Below are 13,134 nucleotides of genomic sequence, written 5' to 3'. Positions count from 1 at the left end.
GAAACCTCTTTGACCAAGAATCAAGCGTTCAATCTCCATACCTTTAAATTTAAGGATTTCAGATCCTGATGGAAAAAAGGACCTTGCGACAGAAGGTCTGGTCTTAACGGAAGAGTCCATGGTTGGCAAGATGCCATCCGGACAAGATCCGCATACCAAAACCTGTGAGGCCATGCCGGAGCTATTAGCAGGACAAACGAGCATTCCCTCAGAATCTTGGAGATTACTCTTGGAAGAAGAACTAGAGGCGGAAAGATATAGGCAGGATGATACTTCCAAGGAAGTGATAATGCATCCACTGCCTCCGCCTGAGGATCCCGGGATCTGGACAGATACCTGGGAAGTTTCTTGTTTAGCTGAGAGGCCATCAGATCTATCTCTGGGAGCCCCCACATTTGAACAATCTGAAGAAATACCTCTGGGTGAAGAGACCATTCGCCCGGATGCAACGTTTGGCGACTGAGATAATCCGCTTCCCAATTGTCTACACCTGGGATATGAACCGCAGAGATTAGACAGGAGCTGGATTCCGCCCAAACCAAAATTCGAGATACTTCTTTCATAGCCAGAGGACTGTGAGTCCCTCCTTGATGATTGATGTATGCCACAGTTGTGACATTGTCTGTCTGAAAACAAATGAACGATTCTCTCTTCAGAAGAGGCCAAAACTGAAGAGCTCTGAAAATTGCACGGAGTTCCAAGATATTGATCGGTAATCTCACCTCCTGAGATTCCCAAACTCCTTGTGCTGTCAGAGATCCCCACACAGCTCCCCAACCTGTGAGACTTGCATCTGTTGAAATTACAGTCCAGGTCGGAAGAACAAAAGAAGCCCCCTGAATTAAACGAAGGTGATCTGTCCACCACGTTAGAGAGTGTCGAACAATCGGTTTTAAAGATATTAACTGATATATCTTCGTGTAATCCCTGCACCATTGGTTCAGCATACAGAGCTGAAGAGGTCGTATGTGAAAACGAGCAAAGGGGATCGCGTCCGATGCAGCAGTCATAAGACCTAGAATTTCCATGCATAAGGCTACCGAAGGGAATGATTGAGACTGAAGGTTTCGACAAGCTGTAATCAATTTTAGACGTCTCTTGTCTGTTAAAGACAGAGTCATGGACACTGAATCTATCTGGAAACCCAGAAAGGTTACCCTTGTTTGAGGAATCAAAGAACTTTTTGGTAAATTGATCCTCCAACCATGATCTTGAAGAAACAACACAAGTCGATTCGTATGAGACTCTGCTAAATGTAAAGACTGAGCAAGTACCAAGATATCGTCCAAATAAGGAAATACCACAATACCCTGTTCTCTGAATACAGACAGAAGGGCACCGAGAATCTTTGTGAAAATTCTTGGAGCTGTAGCAAGGCCAAACGGTAGAGCCACAAATTGGTAATGCTTGTCTAGAAAAGAGAATCTCAGGAACTGATAATGATCTGGATGAATCGGAATATGCAGATATGCATCCTGTAAATCTATTGTGGACATATAATTCCCTTGCTGAACAAAAGGCAATATAGTCCTTACAGTTACCATCTTGAACGTTGGTATCCTTACATAATGATTCAATAATTTTAGATCCAGAACTGGTCTGAAGGAATTCTCCTTCTTTGGTACAATGAAGAGATTTGAATAAAACCCCATCCCCTGTTCCGGAACTGGAACTGGCATAATTACTCCAGCCAACTCTAGATCTGAAACACAATTCAGAAATGCTTGAGCTTTCACTGGATTTACTGGGACACGGGAAAGAAAAAATCTCTTTGTAGGAGGTCTCATCTTGAAACCAATTCTGTACCCTTCTGAAACAATGTTCTGAATCCAAAGATTGTGAACAGAATTGATCCAAATTTCTTTGAAAAAACGTAACCTGCCCCCTACCAGCTGAACTGGAATGAGGGCCGTACCTTCATGTGAACTTAGAAGCAGGCTTTGCCTTTCTAGCAGGCTTGGATTTATTCCAGACTGGAGATGGTTTCCAAACTGAAACTGCTCCTGAGGACGAAGGATCAGGCTTTTGTTCTTTGTTGAAACGAAAGGAACGAAAACGATTGTTAGCCCTGTTTTTACCTTTAGATTTTTTATCCTGTGGTAAAAAAGTTCCTTTCCCACCAGTAACAGTTGAAATAATAGAATCCAACTGAGAACCAAATAATTTGTTTCCCTGGAAAGAAATGGAAAGTAGAGTTGATTTAGAAGCCATATCAGCATTCCAGGTCTTAAGCCATAAAGCTCTTCTGGCTAAGATAGCCAGAGACATAAACCTAACATCAACTCTAATAATATCAAAAATGGCATCACAGATAAAATTATTAGCATGCTGGAGAAGAATAATAATATCATGAGAATCACGATTTGATACTTGTTGCGCTAGAGTTTCCAACCAAAAAGTTGAAGCTGCAGCAACATCAGCCAATGATATAGCAGGTCTAAGAAGATTACCTGAACATAGATAAGCTTTTCTTAGAAAAGATTCAATTTTTCTATCTAAAGGATCCTTAAACGAGGTACCATCTGACGTAGGAATGGTAGTACGTTTAGCAAGGGTAGAAATAGCCCCATCAACTTTAGGGATTTTGTCCCAAAATTCTAACCTGTCAGGCGGAACAGGATATAATTGCTTAAAACGTTTAGAAGGAGTAAAAGAATTACCCAATTTATCCCATTCCTTGGAAATTACTGCAGAAATAGCATTAGGAACAGGAAAGACTTCTGGAATAACCGCAGGAGCTTTAAAAACCTTATCCAAACGTATAGAATTAGTATCAAGAGGACTAGAATCCTCTATTTCTAAAGCAATTAGTACTTCTTTAAGTAAAGAGCGAATAAATTCCATCTTAAATAAATATGAAGATTTATCAGCATCAATCTCTGAGATAGAATCCTCTGAACCAGAAGAGTCCAAAGAATCAGAATGATGGTGTTCATTTAAAAATTCATCTGTAGAGAGAGAAGATTTAAAAGACTTTTTACGTTTACTAGAAGGAGAAATAACAGACAAAGCCTTCTTTATGGATTCAGAAACAAAATCTCTTATGTTATCAGGAACATTCTGCACCTTAGATGTTGAGGGAACTGCAACAGGCAATGGTACATCACTAAAGGAAATATTATCTGCTTTAACAAGTTTGTCATGACAATTATTACAAACAACAGCTGGAGGAATAGCTACCAAAAGTTTACAGCAGATACACTTAGCTTTGGTAGATCCAGCAGGCAGTGGTTTTCCTGTAGTATCTTCTGGCTCAGATGCAACGTGAGACATCTTGCAATATGTAAGAGAAAAAACAACATATAAAGCAAAATAGATCAAATTCCTTATAAGACAGTTTCAGGAATGGGAAAAAATGCCAAATATCAAGCTTCTAGCAACCAGAAGCAAATGAAAAAAAGAGACTGAAATAATGTGGAGACAAAAGCGACGCCCATATTTTTTAGCGCCAAATAAGACGCCCACATTATTTGGCGCCTAAATGCTTTTGGCGCCAAAAATGACGCCACATCCGGAATGCCGACATTTTTGGCGCAAAATAACGTCAAAAAATGACGCAACTTCCGGCGACACGTATGACGCCGGAAACGGAAAAGAATTTTTGCGCCAAAAAAGTCTGCGCCAAGAATGACGCAATAAAATGAAGCATTTTCAGCCCCCGCGAGCCTAACAGCCCACAGGGAAAAAAGTCAAATTTTTGAGGTAAGAAAAATATGATAATTCAATGCATAATCCCAAATATGAAACTGACTGTCTGAAAATAAGGAAAGTTGAACATTCTGAGTCAAGGCAAATAAATGTTTGAATACATATATTTAGAACTTTATAAATAAAGTGCCCAACCATAGCTTAGAGTGTCACAGAAAATAAGACTTACTTACCCCAGGACACTCATCTACATGTTTGTAGAAAGCCAAACCAGTACTGAAACGAGAATCAGTAGAGGTAATGGTAAATATAAGAGTATATCGTCGATCTGAAAAGGGAGGTAAGAGATGAATCTCTACGACCGATAACAGAGAACCTTATGAAATAGACCCCGTAGAAGGAGATCACTGCATTCAATAGGCAATACTCTCTTCACATCCCTCTGACATTCACTGCACGCTGAGAGGAAAACCGGGCTCCAACTTGCTGCGGAGCGCATATCAACGTAGAATCTAGCATAAACTTACTTCACCACCTCCCTTGGAGGCAAAGTTTGTAAAACTGATTTGTGGGTGTGGTGAGGGGTGTATTTATAGGCATTTTAAGGTTTGGGAAACTTTGCCCCTCCTGGTAGGAATGTATATCCCATACGTCACTAGCTCATGGACTCTTGTTAATTACATGAAAGAAATAGTCTTGATAACAGGTTTAATATGAACCAGAGCCTGAACAAAAATATGATCAGAAAGATTAGCAATCTTTCTGTGAAACAAAACTGACCCTTTAGAGAACTGGCAGATAGGCCCTTATCTAGACCATCCTGCAGAAACCTAGGAATTTTGAAAAAATGCCAGGAAAAAACTTATCTATAAAGCATTAAATAAAGGCCTCCAGACCTTGTAATACATCTTTCTAGTTACAGGCTTACAAGCTTGAATCAAGGATTCAATCACAGAATCAGAGAAACCCTATGTCGAATGGCTAAGCGTTCAATTTCCATGCCATCAAGTTCAGAGACTTGAGATCCTGATGGAAAAACGGACCTTGGGACAGGTCTGACCAGAGGAAGAGGGCAACTAGACAGGTAGGATGAGCAAAAGAAGCCCTCTGAATAATAAACTGCCATCAAGTTAGAGACCGACTTGTAGTGGGATCCAAAAATATAATTTGAGACAGCTGAGTATAATACTTTCACCTGTGACACAGCATAGAAAGCTGAAGAGGCCTCGTGAAATTGAGCAAATGGAATTGCATCTGAGACTACAATCCTGAAACCTAGAACTTGCATACATAGAACCACTGAAAGGGACACTGAACCCAAATTGTTTATTTAATTATTCAGATAGAGCATGCAGTTTTAAGCAACTTTCTAATTTACTCCTATTATCAAATGTTCTTCATTTTCTTGGTATCTTTATTTGAAATGCAAGAATGTAAGTTTAGATGCCTGCCCATTTTTGGTGAACAACCTGGGTTGTTCTTGCTGATTGGTGGATAAATTTTATCAACCAATAAACAAGTGCTGGCCAGGGTCTGAGCCAAAAAATAGCTTGGATGTCTTCTTTTTCAAATAAAGATAGCAAGAGAACCAAGAAAATTTGATAATAGGAGCAAATTAGAAAGTTGCTTACAATGTTGTGCTCTATCTGAATCATGAAATAAAAAATTTGGGTTCAGTGTCTCTTGAAGGAACAAGAGAGACTGAAGGTTCAGACAAGCTGACGCTAATTTCAAATTTCTCAACTCTCTTGGGTTTCCAAATAGATTTGGAATCCATGAGTCTTTCTCTCACAAAGTTACCTGATCTTTGAATAGGAGCATGAAAATAAGTCTCCTTTAAATCTATTATGGACATAAACTGACTTTGCTGAACAAAAGGCAGAATAGTCCAGATAGTTTTCATTCTGAAAGATGGAATCTTTACAAACTTGTTCAGAGCCTTTAGATCTAGAAATGGTCTGAAAGTACCTTTTTTTTGGAACAAAAGAGATTTGAATAAAATCCCATCCCCTGTTTCTGCAAAGGACCTGGAACTATCACTCCCATATCTTCCAGAGCTGAGACAGACTGATGAAAAGTTTGAGCTTTTACAGGATTCCTTGGAACATTGGACAGAAAAAAAACCTTCCTCTGTGAGGCCTTGTTCGGAATCCTATTCAATATCCCTGAGAAACAATATTCTTAAACCAGGGATCTGGAACAGACTGAAACCAAGTCTCCTAAAAGAGGCTTAATCTGCCCCCTACCAGAACTGGATCAGGGGCTGTACCTTCATGCAGTTTTGGTAGTAGGCATAGATTTCTTACCCTGCTTAGACTTGTTTCAGTTATCATTAGGTCTCCAGACTGAACCAGAGGAACCTTGCTTTTATGTAGAGGAGTCAGTTTTCTGCTCCTTATTCTGACAGAAGGAACGAAAATTATTATAAGATTTGGATTTCCCTCTAGACATTCTGTCTTGGGGAAGAAAAGCTCCTTTACCTCCAGTAACAATAGATATATTAGAATCTAAATCAGAACCAAATAACCCATTTCCCTGAAAGGAAAGAGACAATAAACTAGATTTAGACATATCAGCAGACCAGGACATGCTTTTGACATTAATCTTCATATTATCAAATACAGCTTTACACATTAAAACAATTGGCACTCTGAAGCAAACAAATAGATTTGCACTAGCAGAATCATCAAAATACTGCTCTGAAAGATTAAACAGCCAGTAAGTAGAAGCAGCAGCTATATCAGCAAAATAAATAGCTGGTCTGAGAATATAACCAGCATGTAAATATAACCAGCATGTAAAAAGACCCTACTAAGAAAAGACAAACTTTGTCTAAAAGGTCTTTAAAAGAAGTACTGTATTCCAAAGGAATAGAAGTATGTTTAGCCAGAGTGGAAATGGCCCCATCCACCTTGGCATCTGTCTCCCAACAAAGCTGTATTAGCTGCAGGTAATGGATATAACCTTTTAACCTTGCAGATGGAGGAAATTACCTGGCTCATACCTTTCCCTAGAAATCCTGTCAGAGACAGCATCAGGCACAGGGCTTATTCTCAGTCTTAAAAACTGAATTTAAATGATTACAAGGCTTATCAAAAACTTTAGGATCTTTAACCCCTAAAGTAATTAAGACCTCCTTTAAAAGAGAAAAAATATGTTCAACTTTAAACAAAAAAGGGGAAATATGTTCAAAATTAGATGAGGAGTACTCATCCCCAGAGGACAAAACAGTATCCCGGGTCTCAAGGCACATGGCACTAGTAGAAGATAAAATCTGAACTGACCTTTTATGCTTGTTTAAAGGCGGGAGAGCAGCCAACGCCACAGAAACTGCAGCCTTGATAACATTTTTCATGGTAGAAGACACTACATCAGCATTATCCTGTAATGAACAAACAGTAGGTGCATTAGTACCCAGAGAAACAGCATTAGATTGGTCTGATTGCATTAACAAATCTAAACACGAGCCACATAAATGAGCTGGAGAATGCATTTAGCGTTTTACAATCACACCTAATAATGGTAGAAAGGTGTTCAGGAGACTCAGTTTCCTGGGTAGATTTAGGGACAGAATCCAGCTGCTCCATTATAGCATATGGCAAAGCAATGCTAGGAATTGAAACCACCCCCTCCTAAGTAGATTTTAAAAATAGCTTAGCTTGCATTGTACCTGTGACTCTAAACTGCAAAACAAAGCGGGAGAAAAACAAATTATGCTTACCTGATCATTTTCTTTTCTTCTGTGGGAAAGAGTCCACAGCCACATTCATTACTTATGGGAAATAATAACCTGGCCACCCGGAGGTGGCAAAGACCCACCAGCCAAAGGCTTAAATACTCCTCCCACATCCCTCAGTCATTCAGCCAAAGACAAGGAACAGTGGAAGAAGCAACAAGGCGAAAAGGTGCCAGAAGATAAAAACAACGCCTCAAAAACATGCGTGGGGCTGTGGACTCTTTCCCATGGAAGAAAAGAAAATTATAAGGTAAGCATAATTTATGTTTTTCTTCCTAATGGGAAAGAGCCCACAGCCGCATTAATTACTTATGGGAAATTTATACCCAAACCAAAGAGGACACAGAATGCCAAAATGAGAGGGTAAGAGGCAGACCACATAAAGGCACCACCCAAAAAACACATTCCCAAAACAAAAAAACCCTGTTTCATCCGAAATCCGGAAACAAGAACCCTTTGTAAAACCAAAAGGCGGCGCCATTGACGCAAATCTACCAACAGGTCACCGAACTTTAATGGTCACCACGAATAGATGCAACCGAGATCACGGACCCCAAGGACACTATCTCTTAAGGCAACAGCAGCAGCCCCTCAACCAACTAGGGAACTGACAAACCATTCCCGAAGGGAACACAAGCCTAATATAAAAGGAGGAAAAAAAACCAAGTCATCAAAAAAAAAAGACAACCCACTCCAGTGGGCAGACGTACACTAACCCAGGTCCCAATGACAGGAACCACAGCAGAATACAAGAGAAAACCCAAAAGGGAACAAACAGATCTCAAGGACCATATAGCGTCCAAACGGCTTTACAGCAGGGACCAAGGGCACTCCTATGAAAACCCGATCACCAAGGGAAAAACCCCTACCAGCTAACCGGAGAAAGCAAAACCCAGTCCAGCACCCCAGACCACAGGAGACTGGGTGTGCCGTACCAGCAAGTATCAAATCCAGATATGGTCAATGAAACAAATGCCGGACAGAAAGGAGAAGCTAGTGGTGCGAGCAACAGCGGAGCCCTCCCTGAAAAGGAAATACCCCACCTTGCTCTTGTACAACAAAGACAGCCCAACAACTACAGGCCACAGAGCCGAACGCCAAAGCAACTCAGTTCACATGGCCAATGAGTTAGTTAGGATTAGTGCAGTGATGCAAACACAACCCATCTATTGACCTGTAGCTAGACAAGCCAACAGGCCGCAACAACTAGCAAACCAGCACTCGCCTCCACTCAAGAAAACGGGGAGGAATAAACAGTCACTTAAGTACAAAATACGACTAGAACCCTGAGATAAGCCACCTAGAAATAGGTGATAAGAATCCCAAACGACCAGCCCGTCTCCAAAAAACCACGGACCACCCTAACCCATCACTCTACAGAGAGACAAAAAAGGTCCCCAGTGGAAAACACGAGATAAATACTCGTCCCCAAACCTCTGTAATAATCTGAGGATGATTACCCAGACACAGAGCACCCAAAGGGTGCCCCCCGCCAAAGACGTCTGGCAAAAGCCATAGGAGAACAACTAACTGCGTGAAACCTCTGAGAGACACTCGAGCCCCCTAAGCTAGTCCGTCAGAGAGCTAAACACAGAAGCGGGGAAAAATCCCAACACGCTGTCACTGACCCCACAGGTCGAAAAAAAAACCCAGGAAAAGGCTAACAGCAGGGCCTCATGGAGAAAAACCCCAAGCTCACTCTTCAGAACCGGGTAGTTAACCGGAGACTTCCAAACTCCCCATAAAGGAGAGACAAAGGAACGCATCCTAATCTCAATCCCAAATTCCAAGGAAGAACCCAGGGACAACGAGATAGGAGGAACCAGACCACCGGAACCCTAGATCCACACCCACTGAGTCTAATAGGAGGACCCAACATAAACCCCCCCCCCCCCCGAGTCTGATCCAACCGAAATCTCCGCAGAGGAGACACTGCGATGAAAACCGCAGCACTAAATCCTAGGACAGAGGTCAACCTGGTCCTAAAAAGGGGCTACTTAGTGACCTACGAACCCTAGTGGCAGCACCTGACAAAAAGGAGAACCACATAACCCGAGCATAAAAGCTCCCAGAGGCGAAGATAGCGAAACCAACCACCTCTGAAGGGCCCTTGAGAAACTACTACCGCCATGGAGAAATAGCAGACACCAGGATACTTCAGATCAGAAGACAGGCGCTTCACGCCTGAGATCAATCCCACAACCTTCTACTGCAGGAATGACGAATCGAAACACTGCGCCACATATCCTTTAAGCTTGTGCCAGACCCCTAAATGGTCCAAGTATCGAACAAACTAGACCATGACTCAAAAAGCATCTCGAATGTCAGAACCGCTACAAAGTAGCAAGGACCACAGCCCTCCACCGGGGCTGCAAAGGAACACAGTTATACACCACCGGCCCTATGTCTAAAGCAGAACTGCCACGGACAAGCCCTAGCGCTTCCGACATCCAGACCCTCAGGTCTAAATGATGTATTAGTGTAGTGTTTTTTTTTTGTTTGTTTTTTTTAAACGAACAAGTGAACCGGCAAGTCCCGCCGGACCAGCCAAGCAAAACGTGCATCACTAACAAGCACACATAACTCCGGACAAAATTTCTATAAAAAAGTAAGTTGAGCAATCCCAGAATTCCCATAGGGAAGAAAAAAAACAGAAGTAAATAATCCAAACCAGATAAAAGAACAACAGGCATCCGCCCAGAAGGAACCATGTCTCTGTAGTACCTGACAGACAGAGACCTTAACCATCAGAAAAACGACTGGGAAAGCTCGCATTAGACTGACTGGGGAAACACATACCCCATTAGCCTATCGCACAGAGCCCTGAGAAGATCCCTGATGATACAGTAAAGGATCCCCCAATAAATCAAACAGACGTTGCAATAGGACGCGCAGCCGCACAATCCTGTAGCAAAAAGAACAACATGGGGGCACAATCACCATTCACGGTCTGAACACCGGGGGAAACACAATGATGCCATTCACGGTCTGAACACCAGGGGAAACACAATGATGCCATTCATGGTCTGCACACCCGGGATAGGCGGACAAGCACATAACTGCAATGAAACCTCCGGATCCTGTAGGCAAATCAATGCCATTAAAATATTAAAACAAAAATGTCCCACCATCTCCAGGGTTAAAAATCCACCCTGCGCGGAGGAGACATTAACATCGGGGTCACCCGCAAAAGGTAAAAGGAGTGTGCGGCTGGAAGGCACCTCCTGAGGAACAGAGCCCCCAGGAGCCGATAGCTTAGAAGGTCCAGGGTCCCCTGAGCCCGAGGGACCCGGCACACCATATAGGCACGAGAGACAAGATTGGCAGACTTGTGATAACAGGACCAAATTACAGTCCTCATCCGAGGATGATTCTGAATCAGATATGAAAATAGTCTCTGCATTAGAATCCTCCATGGCTAAGATTTTAAATATAACAACGCAATTTGGAGGAAAAAAAACTGGCACCTGACACCCACGATGGCTGGGGCACTCACCACCTCCTATGACCAGGCCTTAGGGAGCAGACTCTTTCCTCCATCGCCACTCGGTCAGGAATGTGGAAGGGAGAGAAGACCCACCCAAGCCTAAACATGCACGGTTACCATGCACGGTTACCAGATGCCCCGCGAAAAAAAAAAAAAAAATGCCACTCACAAGGCGGCAAAACTAGGCCCCAGAACAAACTAGCAAGTCTGAGAAAAGGAAAATCGTAGCTCAAGGTCAAGCCTAGCAAAACGGTACATGTCTCAGCCTCAGAGCCTAAATTCCCGCACATAAACAGGATGATCACATAAGAAATATGATAAACAACCCCATCCTGTTCACTAATCCCCCTGATAAGGAAGATAATCCCTTGATTCCCAGATCGAAGCAGAAGGATCCTCAATGAGGCCCATACTAAACTGTCATAACAAATTACATTACAGCAACGTAATAAAATGAAACGATCTTACCGGAATCCACGCCGTGGAACAGGAACACGGCCCTTCAAGTGTGACGAATTAGTAGCAGGGCCTCCGCCATAGACTTGAGAAAGGACAGCAGGTAGCTAAGCAAAGTTCGGCAACGCCAAGTGCTGAAAAGGAGCTATGAATACGAGTCGGGATGGTGTCGCAGGGGAAGCTCCTACTGCATCTCCGGACTCTCACTTTCGCCCAGGCCCTCACACGAGAGACTGACCGGACTACTTAAAACTCCCATCTTGTGTCGAAGGGTAGCACCCTCCATAGGAGACAAAATATAAAAATAAATTGAATTAAAGTATAATAAAAAAATTTGATACTTCTCTGCCAACCTCCTGGGACGAAAGGCAAAGAATGACTGGGGGATAGGGGAGGTGGGAGGAGTATTTAGGCCTTTGGCTTGGGGGTCTTTGCCTCCTCCTGGTGGCCAGGTTCTTATTTCCCATAAGTAATAATTGCGGCAGTGGACACTTTCCCATTAGGAGGAAAATAACATTTAATGTGAGGACAGATAATACTCCTTAGTGTGAGCGGAAAAAAAACGTACAAATAAAAAAGGGGATTTTGCAAGCCAAAACCGGATGAACACGGAACCGAGCGAATGTGCGCTAACCTGACGAGTATAAATCGGTGTGTGAGTAAACTATAAAAAAGACTAAAAGAAATGTGACTAAAAACGATTTTATATATATATATATATATATATATATATATATATATATATATATATATATATATATATATATATACACACACACACACACAAATACACATCACACACACACACATGTATAAATATACACATACATATAGATATATACAAAACATATAACAGTGTATAGCCGTGCTCCTCAGCAGACATGTTTCGTGCACACTGCACTTGTTCACTGCATAATATATGTATACACATATATTTATACACGGAAATGTAGTGTGTGTGTGTATATATATATATATAATTGATGGAACAATTTAAACATAAATTGGAGTGTTCAAAAGCCTATTGATGATTCAATGGTTCTATATGTAAACCAATCCGTGTTTAAACAGATGTATTGCTTAAATAAATCCATTTTATAAATTCGATGCAGACCCATTAAATAATTTCTAAGTGCTCAGAAAAGGGAGATATAGCGAGATATAACAATATCACTAGAAAAGACTGGGAATGCAGCACTCTGTCTCTTTTAAAGTGAAAGAACTAGCAACACTCTCAAAATATAGTATCAAAATCCGTTTATTTGTGCACAGTGTCGAGAGCAGGCCCATAAAGGTGACAGAATCCAAGAAACACTGGATTCTATAAATATTGTAATTAAAATACAAAGTTACAAAGTTACAGCTACATGTAAAATACTAGGACCGGCCCAGTGAACTAACAGGCTTAATAGAGGCAATTCCTACCAAGAGAAATGGTTAGATTCAGATAGCCATATACAGTTGTAACTGAATAAGCACAGATCAATCTCACCCATTTTTGGTTTCTCAGACCGTTGTAGGTTTTAGTGAAAACTGACTAAAGAGATATCCTCCTGCATCTTTGCTTCGCATTACTTAATTCTATGTGCTCTGTTTTTCGACTCCAACTTTACTTTGCTACATCTTGCATGGCTTATTGACTGTTTCCATCTGCATATTGCGGGATTTAAAAGACATTCCAACTACATTGCAGCTTTACAATCTATAAAGGGACTACCTGTCTAGGATACCCTATAACACTCTGCATATTATAGGTCTGGGCTGCTTGACTTAGCAGCTATGAAACTTGACTCTGCTTTTGCTTACT

The sequence above is a fragment of the Bombina bombina genome, chromosome 12, assembly GCF_027579735.1.
Source record: "Bombina bombina isolate aBomBom1 chromosome 12, aBomBom1.pri, whole genome shotgun sequence".
Classification (NCBI taxonomy): domain Eukaryota; kingdom Metazoa; phylum Chordata; class Amphibia; order Anura; family Bombinatoridae; genus Bombina; species Bombina bombina.
The sequence above is the reverse complement of the archived record's forward strand: the minus strand, read 5'-3'. Positions refer to the sequence as shown.